Genomic DNA, 14,430 nt, shown 5'->3' with positions numbered 1-14,430 from the left:
ACAGCTTAGGAAAATTATCCACATTTTTTCAACTTGAATGTGTGGTTTAATGCATTTCGCTTTTTCCCTAGCCAATTTGGTTCTACTTGGATACATCTGGATATATATATATATATACTCGTATATATATATATACACACATATATACTCGTATATATATATACACATATATATACTCGTATATATATATTCGTATATATATACATATATATACTCATATATATATACTCATATATATATGTATATATATATATGAGTAATGTTTTTTCTACTCAGTTACTACCATTTTTTTTTTCTTTACACCTTTTCCCTACTTTTCTCCAGAAACAGTTTTCTTTCGGTTTGAGCAGTTGAACTAACAAGATTTGGAAACTAGAATGAGTATTAGCTCTTATTGGAATAGCACTTGAGAAATGCAGTCCTAGAAAAGGCCAGTTTTTAACTGAAGTGTCTTGACAAAGTTAAGCATCCATTCTCAATGTGACAGTGACTCCCATGTTACTAACTAGGTCAATGGCTGCTCTTGACTAGATCGCATAACCCTGCATGATCCTAGAATGTTCCCTGGTGAGGTATTGCAGAGTTATGTGTGCAAACACCCAAGCACTTAAGGTTTCAATGAATACAAAGCATCATTTTAATCTATTTCAGTATAAAAGAAACAAAAAATACTGCTGACCTGCTTTGCTTCTTGAACTGGCTTGGAGTGCTGTTCATGACATAGAAGACACAATAGTTAATGAGTAGCTACTACAAGCTCTTTAGACTTCAGCACTTACTGCTCTCCAGGCCTCAGCAATATTTTGGCAGTAATAATCATATTCTTCATTAACATCACAACTGTCCTGGGACGAACACCCCAAGGAACTGGAATGATGTAATCAGCTTTTTCGTGATCCCTTCAAAATCCACATCTCCAACCAACTTGGGTTTAGCAATTATGGGATCTTGAACTCTATGTATTCTCATGTCAATGATTGCTTCTCCTCCCTTGATATCTGCTGTGATCAGATTTGGAATGCCTGAGGCAGATAATACAATATCTGCAAGAATTATATTTTTCTTCAACTGCTCTGTGGGAGAGTACTGACGAGATATTGTAACAGTGGCATCACCTCCAGGACTTTCATGCACCCCATCTGTGTTTAATAACATTAAAATGAGCATCCCAACATTTTTTTATTTCCCAGCTGCAATTACATTCTTCTCTAGGGCTGGAATGCCGGTTCATTTCATCATTTCCCACATACCCTATGGGGGACCTGGTAGCATGGAATACTGGTGAGAACACATTCGCTCAACATTAAGTACATGAAAGCAATCGACATCCCTGTCTGAAGAAACAGTATTACGCGTCTTTCTCTCATTGATGTGATCTGGAATAGGCCCCTGAACAAGGAGGCCATCTACATTATCATCAGTCTTCAGTTTATTGATTAAATTCAACAATAGCTTCTCTGAAATTGAAGCTGATTTTACAACTGTCTCAACGTCAATTTTTACATCTTCAGCTGTCCTGGTTTTGTTGAGGACATAGGAATGGCTTGCAGGATTATTATCGACCAGAACCAGGCTCAGGTGTGGCCCTTTGTTCCCAGAAGCCACCCACTCTTCCACCCGCTGCACTTCCTGCTTGATTGGCTGAGCCATTTTCCTTTAAGAAATGACAACAGCTTTCTTTTATTATTATTATTATACTTTAAGTTCTAGGATACATGTGCACAACGTGCACGTTTGTTACGTATGTATACATGTGCCATGTTGGTGTGCTGCACCCGTTAACTTGTCATTTACATTAGGTATATCTCCTAATGATATCCCTCCCCCCCTTCCCGCACCCCACGACAGGCCCTGGTGTGTGATGTTCCCCGCACTTCTCTTGGGTTTATGCAAACATACACATACACACACATCCTTGATGCATAATAAATACATTTACACATAATCATCCTTGATATACAATAGATATATTTACACATATCCATAAGGAGCTATATATATCTATCTCCTTACATATGTATATATACTGTATATATAAATACTCAGAGAGGACTTAACTTGCACTTAATAAAACGTTTCCTTTGAAAGCAATACACTTAGAGAAAATGGTAGCTGCACATTCAGATAAAAATGATACAGTAATGTTAAGGCATCGGGTTCTGGGAGAAGCCAGTGTTCCAAGTCTTAGTCTTTGCTTCCAAACACATGTTCTGCGTGTTAGGCCAACTTGTGAATTCCTGTGAGGTGGAAGGGAAGATGGCGCAGGTGACACCTCTGCACTGCGTGAACACCAGAGTGGTGGAGGAGGCAGACATTAGAGCAGTTGCTGGGAAACTATTGTCTGTACTTTTAAAAAACCCAGTTGTATATCCGTTTTCCCCTAAATGACATTGATAAAAATGCCACTGTCAGAAACGCTCAATTTATACACACACACACGCGTATAAAATTATAAACATATCCTGTCATTATTTTTACAATTTAAATAGCTCACAACATTTTTCTGTGAACAAGTTTCTTTTCTTAAACATTTATTTTAGATTTGGGGGTACATGTGACGGTTTGTTACCGAGGTAAACACGTATGTATGGTGGTGATTTGTCATACATAGTATTTCATCACCCAGGTTTTAAGCCAGCGCTAAAATGATCGGCAAAGAAGCTAGAGAAAGTTATGTTAAAAGGAAGTAATATTAACAAATGTTGTAAATCATAACTTGATATAAAATAACATTATAAAGTATTTTGTTATAAACTAATAAAGTCATTTATATAATTTAATAAAAATATTTATAATTTTGGCTAAAAAGTAATAACCTTGAAATGTTGATCAATATATTCTGTATTCCTTACATATTTAATATGTAGGCTTATAGATGTTAACTTTTACATACTCCAGTCTGTTAACATGTGGTTCTTGAACTTGAATTAACACAAGACTTTTCTGATGTTTTTGGAACTAAGTATCTCTTAATGTTCACAGTAAGCTACCTTTGTAGTGAATTTCACAGTGTAAATTAGTTAAGTGATTGTATATCCATTTTTATGCTTTGTGACATTTCATTAGATCCTGTATGGTGATGTAAAGTTTGTATCTTTAAAAATAGTGTTTCTGAAATGAATTTGAAATTCATTACTGCTCAGGAAAGGGAAAAAAAGGTTTGAGTTGGAGTTACTCATTCTCACATTGTTTCACAGCCTTCCTTCACTAATATTGATATTTAAAAATATATCCACACATATCGTTGGTTTGCATGTATGTTCCATTATTAAATAGATTCTGATTAGGCTTTGTATATCTAGAAGTTTTTGATATATATTTAAAATATGTATGATTTATTAACAATTAACTTTGATCATCATAGCAGATTACTGAGTAAGCTTTATAAGATAATTTGATGACAAGAAAAGTGACAAGTGTATGAGTGCATGATTACAGACATCCAACGTTGGTTTCTTTCAAGATGGAAAAAGCCCTAGGAAAACTACATAAAAGAGGCTTTATTTCATTATTATTACTTGTTTTAAAAGTTACCAAATATTATCTAAATCTGCTCTAATTTAAGGTATTTAAATTTTTCAATGGGACTGCAATTACCATGTCCCTTATCTTTCAATACAGTCCTTGTAGATAAAACGGAGCATTAGTGACACTGTTGCCAAAGCCACTTTGGTGAATGTTTACAAAACATTGTAATTTATATAGCACAAAGGAGGTTTTCTGCACTTAATGTCTGTCTTTATCTTCTGGATAAACACTTGTTCTCAGATTTAGCTAGATCCCCTGGTAAGTTTCTGATGATCTCAGATATTTTCATTTTGTCCACATATCCAGATGAACTTTTTGGTTTTCTTATTTAACAAAATGCTGCCAGGGGTTGCTTTACAGTCATGCAACCTGTGTAGTCAATTTCACACAACTCTACCTTTGGAATGGGCCTACGCTTGGTTAAGTGCTTGCTGTTGCTATCCTTAAAATATTAATTGTTTTGTACAAGGGCCTCTGAAGTTTCATTTTTCACTGGGCTCTCAAAATTAAGTAGCCAATCTGGCTTAATTCTTATAAGGTATCAAATATAATGAATGATACAGAAAACTGGAATTCTGTTTGTGACTTTTCTAGACTCTGTTTTTAATTTATTATTTTGAAAACATTATTTCAGTGATTTGAGTGAGTTCCCCCAAAGTGCATGTGTTGGAAACTCAATCTCCAGCACAACAATGTTGGGTGGTGGGGACTAACGAGAGGTAATTGGTATATTACGGCCAAGTCCTTATGATTAGATTAATGCTGTTATTGCAAGAGCAGGTTAGCTATAGCAAGAGTGAGCTCCTGGTGTCTCTCTCTTTTGCATGTGCTCACTTGTCTTTCCATCTTTCTGCCATGAGATAACACAGCAAGAAGGCCCTCACTAGATGTGACTGCCCAATCTTGGACTTCCCAGTTTTTAGAACCACGAGCCAAGTATACCTCTAACCTTTAGAGGTTATCCAGCCTATGGCAGTCTGTTGTAGCAACAAAAAGTGGACTAAGACAAATATAGACTCACAGAGGTTTACAAAATTAGTATAGAGAGGTAATGTATACTATTCACCCAACTTTCCCCAATGATAAAATCACACGACTATAGTGCAATATCAAAACAAAGAAATGGACATTGATACAATCTGTAGACATTATCCACATTTTAACAGTTTTTATATACACTCAATTGTGTGTGTGTGTGTGTGTAGTTTTATACAATTTTATCACCCAAGATTTGTGTGGCCACCACCACAATAAAAATGCAGAACTGTTTAAGCATGAAAAAAGAGCTTCCTTGTACCCTATAAAGGGGTACCTTTATAGGAAGAGGTATTATTTTAAAGACATGACTTCATTTACCAAATCAGAACAACACACTGTGCATTACATCTGACATTAACTTAAGTATGCACTATTTGCTAAAAACCATTTAGTGCTTTCCACACATTAACTTTTTTAATACATGTAAAAACCCTATGAAGTAAATATTATTACTCACATTTAACAGTCAGTATATTGATGAGTGAATTGTCAGAATATGTAAGGTCCTGATTCCTTAACAATTGTACTATGCTGACTCTCTAAATAATAAATATATTTTAAAAACTCACTTTTGCTATATATTTATCTTTAAAGTTGTCCAGGTGTTCTGTTAATTTTAAATTATAAGCATTATTTTTCATTATTATTGGTAAAACATTTTCTCATTTATGACCCCTGCTTCCAATCCTACATCATTTAGTAAATTTTTTAGCCTAAACTCAATTTTTTAAGTAACATATACTTTAAAATGAGCAATTGTTTTGAAAAATATTAATGTATATAATTAATAATTTTATGAATCCTAAAGGTTTTTATAATATTTTAAATTTGTGAAATCAGTTTATGAGACACTAATTTCAGGTTTTGCAGTAAAAATTTAACCATCCATTTCCAGCAAGCCAAGATTTGTAGAAATAACTATAAATCAGGCAATTAAAATGAAGCTTTAAGTTATTAAATATGTTAATTACAGAAAGTATTTGTACCTTTATATAAGGACATTAATTTATAATTTAATGTGGAGAAATTAAAACATATAATTTCAAATGTATTACTGCCATTTATTAGAAATACCATATCTAAGTGAATTTCTATTCTAAAAAAACTATAAAATAAATGATCTCTCAAGGGCTAAACTTTAAGTTTAATTATTAGAGATCGTTTATGTTATATCTGAGCATGTACAACTGATGTAGTGTACTATGTATTTGGGTTTAAATATTTCACAAGAACTTTTCAATTAGATGTGTTTTGTGTGCCCGGGAGTGATCTTTTATTTTTATTGTTTCTTTTAGGAAATGATGTATGACAGAATGATCTGGGAGTGCTGGGTTCTAATATTGTTTGCTGTAAAGTAGGGTTATTTTGTTTGAAATTCTGATTATTACCTATCAATTTTATTCATAATAAAAATATATTTTTTGCTATAAATTTGATCTGCTATAAAAAACACTTTGTTTCTGACTAGAAACAGACTAGAAGCAGTTAATGGGCACCTTTCTCCTGGAAATGAATCGAAACAGCAAGTAAATATTAGCACTTCAAGGAGATCATCTTAAAAAGTACACTGGAATCAATTGGAGAAATGACAAGAACATGGAAAGCAGAGGAAAGTGAAGCCCGGTAGCCTGCTGGGATCAGCATGGAGCTGGGAGAGGCTTCCTAATGTGGAGAAGGGGTGAGTGAGGGAGAGACCTCTGGGATTCCACACTTCCTCCATGGACATTTACAATCCTAGACACAGAGTAGAACCCTTGGACCTCACAGGCCTCCAGACCAACAGATAGCTACTTGGAGACTATTCAGAGGCACTGCTAGAGCCCTTGTTGAATACCACAGTAATCTGATTACTGAGCAGCCTGATGCCAGCTGCTACCACCCTGCCAGGGGTGGAGCAAGGAAGCCGGACATTTTCATGTGCCACACAAACAGATACTGCAGCCATGGTATGGAAGAGTAGGCAGACTACATACCACACAATGCTCTGCCTCCCCTGCTCCTCACTAAACAGTGTCTGCCCACTTCAGCATCAGGTCCCCAGCATAGCCCCCTTGCCACATGTGAGAAGTAGTGCTGTGGGCCAACATTATTCTGAGAGCCCTGCTCCCAGAGGTTGGTGATATGCCCTTAGGCTCCCACGGTACCTGCTGCCACTGCTTCTATTGTCCCTGCCAACCCTGGGCCAAGGAGGGAGTTGGTAGGCCAGGTACCTAAGTGTAGCCCTAACAGCACAGTGCATTGCTACTTATGTGTGGGGGAGTGAGTGTGAGTAATCCATTTACCTTGCAGCTTCCAGACTCCATAGTTCCAGTTGAGGTGACCCTGGATTTCCCAATGAAAGCCCTATAATGCAGCCACCTTGCTCCTACCTGACCATTTCAGCTGTGGCACAAAGCATTTCTGAGAGCCCAGCCCACATAGGCCTGTAATCACCTGAGCATTCTGCAATTCTGCTACCAGCTGAGCATTCTGCCTACCCCTGCCTGAGAGTTCTGCTGGTGGCTTGAGGAATAGCCCAACCCTACCTATCAAGCCAGTACCTGAATTCTGGGGCCCTGAGAACAAATCCACTAAACTGATATTTGTCTAATCCTTTCAGGACTTGCACATGCTGTTCAGTTGGCCATCTAGGGGCCTGAGAATTGGAGTATTACTGAGCTCAGTCCAAGGTTGCTTGCACCTGGTCAGTCCCTTGGGGCCTGAGGATGGGCCAATCCAATCAGCTGAAATCACCACACCTGACACCCACCTGCACATGCCAAAAGGTAGAGCTTCTTCCCTTCTTTATACAAAGTAGCAGTGTTACTTCATTGGAGAACAGGAAGTCACAAATATGCCTGTACGGGGCTGAGCGAAGAGGTCCTTGTCCCAAAATCGTTTCTGCGGAGTGCCTCAGGGCAGTCATTTCCTATGGCTCTCATCTACACTGTGGCCTGGAAGTAGACAACAGTGTGTGTCTGAACCAAGAGCCAAGAGCCCTGGGATAAGGGTGTGTTATGAAAACAGATCATGTTCCTGACAATCTAGGATGTGGAGCTGGTGCCACCTCAACCTCCACAGAGACCTTAGCACATTTTTTCAGTAGCTTTCCCAGATGCCCTGTCAGGGTTGGTGGCTGTGTTCATCATTTGGGTATCCATATGCAAACCAGGTGGCCCAGCTCCACAAAACCATCCCCACAACCCCATCACTGAAAATGAAGCTCAGGGCACCAGTCATTCTACTGTCCAGCCTATTATCTGAAACAACAGAGAGAGCACCTCATGACTAACAAAGATCCACTATATATTAATCTGCTTTTTCTATAGCTGGCTGTTACCCACAAGCACCACCTACTAGTTTGAGGCCATAATACTCACAATGTGTGTACCCCATATACCTTCTATGTTTGTCAGTCTCACTCATTGACAACTCATATTTTAAAATGTGACATTTTAGATGTGTTCTGTAATTCACATGCTCTCTCCCATCACTACTCTGAACAAGAAAATCAGTAGTCAGAAAAATTATCCTAGATATTGTCCAGATCCAGTAGTCACTTCTGATACCTAGTAGTCTATAGTGAACCTAGGATGTTTGAAACTAAACATCTCTACCTAGGTTTCTTACCTTGTAATCTTTTGTCAGTTCCTAAAGGCAAAGACATCAGTTTCCTCCTTTTTCTAGTTTTCTGATATGTATATCGTCTGTTTGTTGCAACTCTGTATTTTCTAATACAAATCTATTCCTTTTCTATTTACCAGTGAAACAGTAAATATGTACTAAAAATTTATTTAATAATTAATTTTATTAAAGAGCAATTTGTAGAGGATTTATACAACTTTTTTATTTTATTAAGAAATTATGTAAAGTAAAAGGTGTAGATAATAATATAGTGAATACCTGCATATTTACCAACCAAGTTAATGTTAAAATATTACAATTATTAGTTGAAGTTTTCTGAATTTTTCTTTCTCTCTCGCAAAGGACATCACAAACATTTAGTTTTTATCATAATTATACACATTTTACACAGGATTCCCATGCATATGAACTATGTAATATGGAATATTGTTTTGAATGCTTTTGAGATATAAACAAAGTATGTCATACTCCACTTATAAGTTTGAGATCTTTCCCACATGTATGTTAAGGAGAGTTCAATCAAATTAATTGTTTTTTATTGTATAAATATCTCTTTTATTTATTCTTGTTTTGATGAACATATAGGTCATTTTCAAATTTTACCTATTCTGAAATAATTGTTATAATAATAATTTTTGTTCTAGCCTTACATGTAAAAAGCTAGAAATCACCATAGTGTCCTAACAGCAAACAAAAAGTTGAACAAACTGAAAAATCAACAACTCTTCTTCTGTTTGACAGGTAGGGTCACAGGGCAAACGATTCCTTCCAAAATTGGAGAAACCAACAGGCAAATGCTATTTTGTGTTCTATTTCTTCCTTTGTCAGTTTGATAAAGAACTTTTACAGTTTTACGAATTATTTTTAAAGAAAATTATCTACTAGACTGAATGATTTTATGACTGGGCAATAAGTTTATCTTGAACCCTAGTCATATTTCCACTCACCATGATTTTACAGTAATGGCATCTTTCCTTTCTTAATTTCTATTTATGCTTTTCCTGCTTTTATGTTTTTTCTTGATTAATGACTTACAAAGCTTATTTTTTTCATTTGTTTCCATGAAACGTCTTTTGCCTTTGTTGATATTCTGTATTCTATCTAGATCTTAGGATTTACTAATTCATATTCTCAAAAATATATTTTTATGTATTTTATTTATTTAAATTTATCACATTAGTGTTTTACAAATTGATTAAGCTGTATGCTTAGCTTAGTTCATTAAACATTTTTTTTTTTTTTTTGAGATGGAGTCTTGCTCTGTCGCCCAGGCTGGAGTGCAGTGGCGCAATCTCGGCTCACTGCAAGCTCCGCCTCCCGGGTTCACGCCATTCTCCTGCCTCAGCCTCTCTAGTAGCTGGGACTACAGGCGCCCGCCACCATGCCTGGCTAATTTTTTTTTGTATTTTTAGTAGAGACGGGGTTTCACTGTGTTAGCCAAGATGGTCTCGATCTCCTGACCTCATGATCTGCCCGCCTCAGCCTCCCAAAGTGCTGGGATTACAGGCTTGAGCCACCACACCCGGCTGAGCACTATGCATTTTACTTTCTGTACCAAACACTTTACTAATCTTACAAATGTTTTGACATTTCATATTCTAAATATCATTCACTTCTGATTATTTTATAAGCTACATCTTTGTTACTACTTTGACTCACAAAATATTTAGATGTTTTCAAAGGTCTCAATTATAGAATTTTCTTTTCACTTGTCATATTTTTGTCCTCAAATTCTAATTTAAAGGCATAATTGTAACAAAAATCTCAGTCTAAAAACTCCAGTTTTAATATATTTGGGTCCTAGTACATAGTATTTACTAAAGTTGCATGTGCTTGAAAAGCTTGTGTATTTTCTAATTTTGTGATTTAAATTTTTATATTTGACTTTTGGGAGATCAGTTTGTTTAATTTTTGTTTTTAAAAATGTCTAAATTTAATTTATATTTTTGCTTATTTGATCTATCACTTAAAGAGAGCAGTGTACTAATATCTTTCATTATGAAGGGGAATTTGATTTTTAGCGGTATTCTTTCCTTTGTTACTTTACCTGTTTTGAAACACAAATATTAGTTAACAATATAATTATCATGTAAAGCTTGATATACCTAAAAATGTTCACTTTTCTTTAAATCTATTTTTGCCTAATGTATCAATTCATGCTTATTTTTGGATTTTGTTTGTTCCCCAGCTAAATCTTTATTCTTTTTATGTTTGTTTGTTTGTTTGTTTTTTGAGATGGAGTCTCACTCTGTTGCCCAGGCTGGAGTGCAGTGGCATGATCTCGGCTCACTGCAACCTCCGACTCCCGAGTTCAAACAATTCTCCTGCCTCAGCCTCCTGAGTAGCTGGGACTAAAGACGCCTGCCACCACACTCAGCTAATTTTTGTATTTCTAGTAGAGACGGGTTTTCACCATGTTGGCCAGGATAGTGTCGATCTCCTGACCTCGTGATCCACCCACTTTGGCCTCCCAAAGTGCTGGGATTACAGGCATGAGCCACCGTGCCTGACCAATCTTCTTTATATTGACTGAGTGCACCTAGTAAAATGCATTGCTATTTATCTCTCTTTTTTAATTTATTCAATTGTAATAATTTTGATCACTAAGACAGACGTTTAGACCATTTCTAATATAGTTTGTCTCTTGTTATACTTAGATTTCTTTTGTGCTTTCTGTTTACCTGATTTACCTTTCTGGAACATATTCATTATCTTTCTCTTAGATTTTACAACTTAAAATATATATAAGATTTCTATACTTAAAAGTTAATCACAATTTTTTTCTTCCATCTGAGTAACATATATACCTTAGAATCATTTAAATGATATCACTCATTGCCATTCAAATGTTAGGGTTTTCAAGTATTGAATTCCAATTTTTTTGAGTAATTTAGTCATTATTATTATCTTACATATTATCTGTGTTCAGTTTTCTTCTTCTAGAACATTCTTTAGAAGTTATTTGAACAAAAAAAATATTTGTCCAAGCATGCCTTCAGTCCATTTCTTGTAGCTGAATGATACTTTGGCCAATTCAAAATTCCAATTTGCCAAATTTGCTCAGAACTTTGAAAAACTTTATCTGCTCAACTCTAGCTTCAATATTTTCTCTTTAAAAGTTTTCTACACTGTATAATAGCAATTATTTGTGTGCCTCTAATTTTATTTTAAATATTTTATTTCTTTTGGGTGTTTAGCAGTTTCATTTCAATTTATTTAGATGTGGTTTTTTTTCTTTATCATATTTGGAATTTGTAAAAGTTCCTAGTATCTGGTGATACATGCCAGTTTTCTCTTGAATATTTCCTTCCCTACACATTTTGATCTTTTTTTCCCCTAAATTTTCTATTTATTTCATTTCATAAAACTTTTATTTAAAGCTCTCTTAAATTTTTCCAGTTCTTAATTCCTTTGTTTTCTATTTTGAAAAAAAAAGCTTTTATATCTATTTTCTAATTATAGGAATAATTAAAACTAATTTCCTTAATTATATCATCAGTTATATCTAAACAGGTACTTAATCCCTGCATTCATTTTTTGAATTTCAATGATTATATGTTTTATAGGTACAGATTATATGTCTTTTTAATATCTATCACTTTATATGGTATTTTACTTTATCATGTTTTATATATTACTAATGTTTAAAAATTATTTTGTATATTTATCTTTTTCATTTATAGCCAATATTTTTATTTTCTGGACTTTGACATTTACAATTCAGCTATTTCATGTTTACTCTGACTCCCTTTCATGGTGGTATGTTTTATTGTTCATTTTGTAATTCAGAACTGTGATATTACATTTTGTTGCTTTAATCTGTGGAAATCCTGTGAGATCCAGTAGAGATGTTTGCTTGCTTCTACCAAGTGATCTAGGGATTAACTAGTTTCTTACTACATTTTTATGTTAATTTTCTAGCTTTTTATTTGATTGATGACATAGATGATATAATTTGTAATCCAAAACCCATTTGATGATAGGCTCTGTGATTTTGAATTTTTACTGAGACTTTTTTTTTTTTTCTCACTAAGATCTCAGGTCAAGATAGACTTGCTTTAATTCCACTTCCTTTTTTTTTTGTTTTTCTAAGCAGGTTTAATTCATATTCCCTCTTTCACTTACCCAGTAGCTGTTGAGGATCCTAGCTTTGGTTCAAGTGGTTCCAAAGCATTGTCTTCCATACCTGCGTGGCCATTACATTTTCCACACAATCCCCAAGAGCCAGTTAAAATATGGTCAAGGATTCACCTCTATAATTTTAGCAGCTTTTTTATTTTTGATCTCTGGAATTTCACTTCTTTAGATTTCCTACCATCTAAAATAGTGTTTGCCATATATTTTTAATAGTTTCTGAAGTGTTTGGATACATTCCTAGCTGATACCTGGATCTCTCCTAATGAGTTCACTTGCCTGCCAGCTCGCTCTAGCAGAAAATTTTATTCATTTTAACATATCTTGATTTAGAGCCACAAGAAAAATTTTCATTCATTTTTCCTTTTTAACATTCTTCCTAATCACTACTTTTACAACTTCCTATTAAAACCCTCTGCTTGGAACCCATCCAACCTTGACAACGTAGCACTATTATTATTAATAATATATTCAGTCCCTAATACGAACCTAGGCGAAATTAAGTACATTGCACATAGTGAGTCACTTAATCCTAGGAAATAATTACTATCACGTTCATTATAATAATAAAAATTCTGAGCTATAGAGTAGGTGATAAAATGAGTAAATGATAAATTTAATATTTGAATCTAGGAGATCTGCCTTCAGAGCCCAACCTCATGATCACTATCCTACATGATTTACTACTTCACATTCTACATTTTTTTATCTCCAATATTAATTTGATATTTAGCTTTCCAGTTAATCACTTTCCTTTTAAAACCAACTTCTACCATAATAACATAAATTTCAAAATATACAGGACAACTCATCAAAAACACTAGGATAGCGTCCACTGATATTTTTTCAATAGCAGTAATTTTTACATCTAATTCACTCTACTACATACCTCAAAAATTCTACTCTGGACCTTAATTGTTTCCTACATTTCTGTTTCTGGAATCATAAACTCTAAACATATTCCACTATTCTTTTAGTGCTTTCAATATCTCATCCACAACAAACCTCACATTTAAGATCAGAGAAACTTTCACATGCAGAAGACTCATTACCTCTCCTTGCCTCAGTTTCCTCATCTGTAAAGTAATGCTCCTTCTCCAAATGTTTTATAACCTAAAAAGGTAGTATGTGTAAAGCTGTAACAATAACCATAGAGAATGCATCTGATTCTGATTAAAGTCCTAAAATGCATTCCATTAAAGTCCTAAAATGCACTAACTTGTCTTTCTCACACTTTAGCTATGCTTCATAGTTCTTTCATTGACTAATTCTGACTGCCATAATTATTTAATTTATATAGTTATTTAATTTATATAGTTATTTAATTTATATAATTGTAATCATTTATATAATTTACTTGTTTATATTCTGACATTGCTGGCTCTCAGAGAAGTATCACAGTGTTACTGCCTAAAAAGCAATTGTACCAAATGGTTAATGAACAGAAAATGCTTATTTGTGAAAGCGTTTTTCATACTAGCATGATAGATTTTATATTTATATGTTCTGTGTTTTACTTACTCTAGTAAATTATTTGAGGCTTTGGGGTTAAAATATAACACATTATAATTTCCTCCACTTAAAATATGATAAATAACATCTGGTTTGTATTTTTTACAGTACATTTGTTTTCAGGAGCAGAGTATTGATTTTAAAGTATTTGCCTATATTTGAGAAAATACCAGTATGGTAAAGCAAGTCTAGATTAATAAAACAAATGCCTTTGTATCTGACTCTTTGTATAATATCAAAAAAAAGACAATCAGTTTTTTATAACAAACATTTGGAAATTTGACAAGTATGAAACATTTGCCTGGCATGGCGACTGTTTTTTTTTTCTTGTAATCAAGTCAAATATTTATAGCAAATATACCTTATAGTTAAAAATAGTTTTAAATTCTTTATGTTCTTAGCATGGAAATACTTGTGTAACTTTAGTCCTGTAGTTATTTAAATACATTTAAGTATTTATAAAATTTATCAAATTATACTTTTTTCTTGATTTTTTGTGGCATATTACTGACCTATTTAAAAATTTTGACTCAGATAATCTGTCAGTTTATATTAATTTTGAAAACAAGGATTAGATTTTATAACTGTCAATTA

At 34.2% G+C, this 14,430-nt stretch overlaps 1 pseudogene; it reads right to left on the bottom strand.

Moving 5' to 3' along the window:
- Window positions 1–736: 736 nt before the first annotated feature.
- The window catches only part of LOC116481288 (bifunctional methylenetetrahydrofolate dehydrogenase/cyclohydrolase, mitochondrial-like), a 28,786-nt pseudogene continuing 15,092 nt past the window's right edge, over window positions 737–14,430 (bottom strand).

The sequence above is a fragment of the Hylobates moloch genome, unplaced genomic scaffold (genome assembly GCF_009828535.3).
Source record: "Hylobates moloch isolate HMO894 unplaced genomic scaffold, HMol_V3 SCAFFOLD_3, whole genome shotgun sequence".
NCBI lineage: Eukaryota > Metazoa > Chordata > Mammalia > Primates > Hylobatidae > Hylobates > Hylobates moloch.
The sequence above is the reverse complement of the archived record's forward strand: the minus strand, read 5'-3'. Positions and strand labels throughout refer to the sequence as shown.